This window comes from Raphanus sativus, chromosome 5 (assembly GCF_000801105.2).
Source record: "Raphanus sativus cultivar WK10039 chromosome 5, ASM80110v3, whole genome shotgun sequence".
NCBI classification, from domain to species: domain Eukaryota; kingdom Viridiplantae; phylum Streptophyta; class Magnoliopsida; order Brassicales; family Brassicaceae; genus Raphanus; species Raphanus sativus.
The window spans coordinates 10,996,233-11,004,549 of NC_079515.1; the positions used below are offsets into that span (position 1 = coordinate 10,996,233).

At 30.2% G+C, this 8,317-nt stretch overlaps 1 pseudogene; it reads right to left on the reverse strand.

Moving 5' to 3' along the window:
- Positions 1–4,703: 4,703 nt before the first annotated feature.
- LOC108858195 (uncharacterized) lies at positions 4,704–5,622 on the reverse strand (annotated as a pseudogene).
- Positions 5,623–8,317: the final 2,695 nt, after the last annotated feature.

Here is an 8,317-nt window from a genome sequence, read left to right on the forward strand (position 1 = left end):
AACCATTCTAGAATATGACCTAAAACCATAGGATTTGAGTTTTAATTTTCTAACTATGAAACTCCACCCAAACACTCTAATATCACTTGAAAATTTTAAAACTCCATAACTTAAAATATTCTCAATTATAGTAGATTTAAGAATACTTTATAAAATGTCAAGTTCAATAACACTAGATTTAAATGAGTTTTTAAAATTCATGTTTGAATAACATTAGGTTTTTCATTTTGATATGTAAAAATCACCTAAAACTCTCAATTTGAATACACCCCTAATATGTTTATGTAAATTTCTGTATAATTTCATACATACTATTTTAAAAATATATTAAATATCTAAAATTATGATCGGTTTGAAGTTACATAAACGAAAATAATAAAAATAAACTAGAGTAATAAACTTTTGAAATCTTATACGCATTTACAAAAAAACTAAATCATGATAATTGGCCAAATAATATTTTGATTATTTAATATATTTTGAATAATTATGTAATATAAGAAGTAAATAAATATCTCAGTTAATGTATAAATAAGTTTCTTATAATCATCTGAGAAGAATAATTTCATAAAAATACTTTTTATTTTTAAGATTGATCATATTGTTTAAGATTATTTTTAAATGATAGTAAATTTTAAGATATCAAGAATAGTTTTTGTAGACTTTCTTTTTAACGAAATCACTTTTTATTAAACAAAAAAGAACTGAAATATATTTTTAATGGCAATTTGATATAATAATTTTAACTCACTAATGTTATCTTTCTAATTAGTCATCATAAATATTAACATAAGAGCGATAAGTAGTGAATTTATTTCTCAAATAATATTAGAGAGATTATTTCGGGAGTTGAAAATATAACAACTATTTCATACGAAAAGAGATATAACTGGTATATATGATAAAAACACACAGTTTTGTTTCTAATGTTAGTTTATGGACTACCCACAGATGCTAGAATGAGTTCAAAAAAAAAAAATAATAAGTAACTAATAATGTTAAAATATATTATTATTTTTAATGTGTATGAATTTTCATAAAAACTGAAAAGGTAAGTTGCATCATATACTGTTTTTTCTTATGAAAGTATTATATATTATTTATTTGAATATCAATAATACAAATACATATATAACAATCTTAGTTCAGGCCTGTTGGGTCATATGTCTCGACTCCCCGGTGCTATAAAAATTTAAACTAGGTTGAAGAGTTTGAGTTTGATTGGTTAGCATATCAAACTGTTTCCAGATAGTGCACAAACTAATAAATAAATAAATTGAATGGTTAGTTTCAATTTAAAATACTAACTGAACTTGTAAAACAAGAGATTTCTTTTGATGTTGAGTTAACTTTTGAGTTAACAATTTTACAAATTAAACAATTCAGAATTGTAACTCAACCATAACACAATAACTAAAACTTGAAAAAAAGAAGATAAAATTATTTTGTGACTGGTAACATTTCTGAATAAATTTAGAGACTCTCAATCTTTTTTTTTGTTACTGATTTCCATTAAAACTAAAAGAAGAAATAGGCCCAAAGGGAGCCCATTCTGAGAATTCGATTACAACGCGGGGAAAGAAGAGGCCCATAGGGTCCGTTTAGCTAAGATATCGGAATCGACATTCAACGATCTAGAGACATGCAAGAAAGAGATAGACTCGAAACCAGAAGAGATAAACCGAATGTCGCTGACGATTCCGAGGATTTCCTTGTACTGATTACCGGAGGTAATAGCTCTGATGAGCGTTTGGTTATCAGACATCACTGTGAGGCGCTTGATGTCTAAAGTAATGGCGTGGGAGAGAGCTGATCGCATTGCTAGCGCTTCCGCCGTGAGAGGTGACACCACAAAGTCGTTGACCGTAGATCCTAAGTCGTCGTGGTGATGGATGGTCCGGAGAAAGTCCAGGCGAGGCCCGCCCTCTTGAGGTCCTTGTTCCAAGCTGCGTCCGTCATACACTTGACTGAGATCGGATCGAGGTTTGTCGGCTGTAGTGATCTTGTGATTGTCTTGGTGGCGGAGGGGTTCAGCGTATTGTTTGCTTCTGAACTCTTCGCCGTACACCATTCCCTTGCTAATTTTATGCCTTTGATTGCTGTTTCCTCTACAGTGAAGCGTCGGTTCTCAAAAAGGAGGCTATTTCTTGCCGTCCAAATCGTCCAACAAATCCAGGGGAGAACATTTAGAGAGAGCCCTGCTGGCGGGAGGCAAACTATCGTCCTGAAGATGACTACTACATCTTGGAAGGTAGTGTCAGTAGCTATGTGAACTACTTGAGCAAGTGGGATGAGCTTCCATACTTGAGCTGCAAACGGACAGGTAAAGAAAGTGTGCATTGGAGTTTCTAGTTGATCACAACGTGGGCACTTGCTTGCTGATTGTACTCCTCTCGATTGCAGGTTTTCGCCTAAAGGAATCGCCTTTTGGATAATAGACCATAGGAAGACTCTCATTTTAGGTGAGAAAGGCCCTGACCATATGTCTTTTACCCATTTAAAATCATGTGCCGAAGTAGTGATGCCTGTATTTTGCTTGCTTGTCGCTGCAGAGAAGTAGCCGGAGCTGGTTGAGTATACACCGGATGGGAGGGGTTGCCAAATAAAGGAGTCTTCTTCCCCTTTAGTGCTAGGTTGCAAGCATTGAATTTGGAGGGCGGGTTCAGGTAGGATCTCCTCGATTCTCGTTTTGTTCCACTGCATATCATCCGTTAGAAGGTCAGCCACCGTGAGGTCTAGATTCGATATAATAATTTTAACTCACTAATGTTATCTTTCTAATTAGTCATCATAAAAATTAACATAAGAGCGACAAGTAGTGAATTTGTTTCTCAAATAATATTAGAGAGATTATTTCGGAAGTTGAAAATATAACAACTATTTCATACGAAAAAAGATATAACTGGTATATATGATAAAAACACACAGTTTTGTTTCTAATGTTAGTTTATGGACTACCCACAGATGCTAGAATGAGTTCAAAAAAAAAAAAAAATAAGTAACTAATAATGTTAAAATATATTATTATTTTTAATGTGTATGAATTTTCATAAAAACTGAAAAGGTAAGTTGCATCATATACTGTTTTTTCTTATGAAAGTATTATATATTATTTATTTGAATATCAATAATACAAATACATATATAACAATCTTAGTTCAGGCCTGTTGGGTCATATGTCTCGACTCCCCGGTGCTATAAAAATTTAAACTAGGTTGAAGAGTTTGAGTTGATTGGTTAGCATATCAAACTGTTTCCAGATAGTGCACAAACTAATAAATAAATAAATCGAATGGTTAGTGTTTCAATTTAAAATACTAACTCAACTTGTAAAACAAGAGATTTCTTTTGATGTTGAGTTAACTTTTGAGTTAACAATTTTACAAATTAAACAATTCAGAATTGTAACTCAACCATAACACAATAACTAAAACTTGAAAAAAGAAGAAGATAAAATTAATATATGACTGGTAACATTTCTGAATAAATTTAGAGACTCTCAATCAAACTAAATAAATTATACAACTCATGTTACCCATCACAGTCGAATATAGCATCCGATAATATTCTGAAACACTTATCATATTCTCAATAAATAACATGCAAGACAAAATAAAATTTGGAAATAGTTATTACCATAAAATGTCTAAAAGGATAAAACATGAATTTGGAAAAGTTCAAAAAAAAAGCTCATTCGATTGATCAGAACAGCATGGGTCACACAAGCAACTAACAGATCTATCTTGAGTTTGTCTCACGAGGATCGGGAATTCGCAACGTGATCTACAACTGATGCATAAAAGTCGAGTAACATCATTGTTGAAAAATACTTCAATAGAAATTATATAAGAGCCCGGATGGAAGGCCTCGTGGGGATTAGTCTAGGCTTACCGTCTGGGAATCCCCACGGTTATCAAAAAAAAAAAACATCATTGTTGAGAAATACTTCAATAGAAATTATATAAGAGCATCAGCAAGGATATTATTGTTTAATGATATAATTATATTTATTTATTTCTTAAATAGTTAGGTCAATCGGATGCTGACATGGGATGAATTGAATAAGCTCTAGTAAAGAAACATGCATCTCTTTATGACGATATGATTCTTCTCTCTCCTACTTTCACATTTACATTTACTTTCTATTAATTTTTTTTATCTTAATTCATGAGAAAATAACAAAATTTCACCGCTGTTCATGCTCTAAAGCTCTCTGTATATTGGAAGTCCGGTGTTTATGACTCCTACTTTTAGATAATAAAACCCTCCAAGTACACAATCAACATGGAGAATGACCCCACACTCATAACAAGTATAGTAACGTACACTAGGATCCATCTTGGTCTCACAAATATCACACCACAAGTCACCGCTTGCGTTTCCGACACCTTGATTAGTGACAGAAAATGATCATCATACCGGTTTTTCACCTTTCTTGGTAAAGTAGCGCACTTCATGCATAAAGCATACTCACAATCTATACAAGTGGTTCCCAGTTTCAATGAGACAAGCATTAATTTTTTGGAACCTTCCAACGTTCAGTATAAAGGATGTTGTGGATGCAAATCACAGTGAAACGGTTCTATTGCCAAACTACACAGAAAATCATAGACTTCAGGACAATTTTTCAGAACAAACGTAACGTACCTGAAACCAGTAGAATTGTTTTCACACGCTGTGCACTTAAAACAATCCTTGTCAGATCATATAGTAAGTTTATGGTTGTGCAACAAATGTCGTTTCCACCGAAGAAGATTAGCACAAGCTTTGTCAAGAATAAAATCGCAATCCTCACAATTGTAACATGGACCCCCGTTGATAGGAAGAAAGCAACTGTGGCATCGCATATCCGTGACAGAACCATCATCCAATCTTAGAACATGATAATGACTAAAATGAAGGATGTCTCCTTTTTCATTTTACCACCTCAAATGGATCTTCGATTTCTTCTTCTTCCTCAGGGACATCTTCGAGTTCTTTTATCCCAGACTTCCCATTTTCAATGAATGGCATAGCTAGGACATAGAGAGCATTTAAAATCTCTGTAGACCCGGTCAATAGTTTTCCGACAAACTCCACACACCCAACGATCTCCTTCTGCTCCTTCACCAAGATGAAAAGTATGAGAGATGCGATGGTAATGACGATTGATGCTTATGACTCTCGGTAGATCAATGAAATCTTTGTGGACCATCAGATGGCATTCAAGACATACATAAGGTTTACGGTCGCCTTCAAGACCACATGCATTACAAGTAAAGGTGACTAGCCTCATCAAGAGTCTGAGTGTATGCTTGTGGTGCTTTGGTTGAAAATTAGTGTCCGGTGGAGGAGAATTCACGCAGTTTGAACATATGATTATATTGTTTATCGTACCAGAAGGAACCAGAGAAGTAGATCTTTCTTGTTGAGAAAACAGAGACGGAATATTCTCTCGACAGAAAAGGATATTTTTGTCTCCAAATGGTGAAGTGAAGAACTTCTAAGACTGAGGTTTGTTGAGGAAGTTATCGACGCAGACCTTGTGCACCTCGAAAAAGCACTTGGTGCAACCATAGATGATTCCCTTCTTTTGGTTTGAAAATGAGCAAAAACTACATTGTCAAGGAAGGTCGGTGTCATCTTGACATAATAAAGTATGATCATGAAAGGACAGCATTGGCATTGTTTCGTATGTTTTAATAGCAGCAAAGATGAAAGAAATAAGAAGAGATGTTTCAAGTTTTTGTATTGAGAATGGCTAGGCTCCACAATATCCATTTTTATAGATGAGACTTAATTTCCTTGAGACTCACAATTATGTATAGTAAAATTGATGGTAACTACAAGCTATTTGAAACAGAAAATGCTAAGCATGCGTCTCTATACTCCTCTTCCTTAAACCATTGGTAGAAATCTGCGGATGAGAAGAAATTTGATAAATTTAATGAAACACAGCCAAAACGATTGGAGTGGGGAGGGTGTTTCTTTATCTAGCCTATCGAACTTACAGCCTAATTTACCTTTCATAAATAATAAATAAAAATAAAATTATGATATGACTTTGCTAGACAAAACCCACATGCCAAGTTTCTTGGAAATCAATACTATTAAAACAAAAGCAATATTTACCGACTTGCAAGTAATCTATATTGGACCATTACATTTATTTAACTTCTTATTATTTTCCCTACAACTAACTTAACTATTATTGAATATATACCATATCTAATAAATTATTCTTAAGTACCTTTTTCTAAGATTATATTTTTATTATATCTTATAATACCTTTTATTAAAATGCTAAAATACATTCGGTTTTAATATTTACTTTTAAATAATAAAATAATAATTAAAAACGAATATTAGTTCATTTTTCATTTATATAATAAGAAATAAAATTTCAGTAATATTTATATATAACATAATTTATATTTATAATTAAATTACTACACCAATTAATAAATATAAAATAACTTAATCTATTTATTAACTATGTTATAAATTATAAAAATAACAGAACATAAAATATTCATGAATTTTACAACATACTTCAACTTATTAAAACAAATATTAAAGTTAGATATAATATAAACTTATAAACAATTTCATATTTTAATAGATACATTTAAATTAGAATATCAAAAATAATATAATATATTTATCAAGTATGGAAAGGGTTGAAAGAAAATATTTAATTTGTATAATAATTCTGACAAAACATATAATACTAAAATAAACTTTTCCAATATAAAAAATTAAAACTAAAGTTTTACTAAAATTTAAAGTTTTAAATATAAGTAAAATTGATACAAGGCGGTTATATAGAATTGCCTTATTTTCATAAAATTATATTCATGTAATAATTTAACAGCTTATACTTTAAAAAAAATTATGAAAGAATCATATGTATAAGATTTATGCTTTTTAGTAAATAAATATTTGAATAAAAATTAATCCCGCGTATTAAAACGGGGATCAAAATCTAATTCTAAAAAATATTATTAGATATATAACAAAATATAATAAAACCAAAATTTAAAAAATATATTTAAATGTCTAATATGAATAATGAAATTAAATCTAAAATTTAAAATAAATCAAAAACAATGAAAATTTAAGTCAAAATGTATTACATAATGGATCACCCATATGTTCAACTGATAACCGGGTCCCAGGTTTTAGGATTTTTTTCTGGGTTTTATAAAATAAAGAATTAAAAAAAATCAGATTACATATAGGCTCATCAGTTTACCAGTTTCACTGTGGGTTCTGGTCGGATTTCTGAACACTGAATATAACGCTTCATGCGTAACATTTAAATATAGATACACAATCAAAAATATAAATTTATACATTATATAAATTTGATTTGTTTAGAAATCAGTTCCGCGCTCTGGAAACGCGGGCAAAATTTAGCCTATATTATTTACACATTTGGTTTTTGCATTTATAATAAATTAAGTGCTTCATTTTTCGTATTTCTTTTTATTTACAGATTCTGCCATTACATTTTAAATTAATTAATTAAAATGATTATTGTTTTTGTGGTGAAAATAAAAACACAAACTAAAATATATAGTGTATATTATATAAAACAATTTTAAAGCATAGTATTACCTTATTTAGTTTAGTCAAAAAATAAAAAATTCGAGAGTTCAATTTTCAAAAAACAAAATCATAAAATTAATTCATAGAAAACTAATGCAAAAAATAAAAATTTGAGCATGTTTTTTTATTTTAAAACAAATTAACAAAAAAACCACAGATTCATATATGAATAGTACAACTACATCAAACTGCATCAAGTTATAAATTTTTTAAAATAATATTATGTAAAAATAAAATAAAAATTATCAAACATCTATATATAAAATAATATATTATATTCTATATGGAAATTACAAAACATAAAAAAGATACATAGAAGTGTTTTATAAAACCAACGAGTTATGAGTTTACGTTGAACACAAGTTAAATCAAACATCCGCGTGGGGGCGCGGATCAAGTTCTAGTATTCCCATTAATTATTAGGAGATCTAGACATGAATCCAGACAATATTAAGTTGACTTTATTCATCTGTTTTACATGTAATAATAGCATGACCAAGTTGTGTAAGATCCAGTTTGGTGGTATTATTTGTCATTTCCATTCCTTTATGGTTGGAGCTTAAAAGAAATGAGACCACTTTTTTGTGTGGACTACACTATATTAATAAATTTTATTTATTTAATTTCATTATCATAATTATTTTTAAATTAAAATATAATGAACTCATTTACAAGATTGTCGTGTTTTAATTAAACAGTTACTATTTTCTATTTATAACTGTATAAA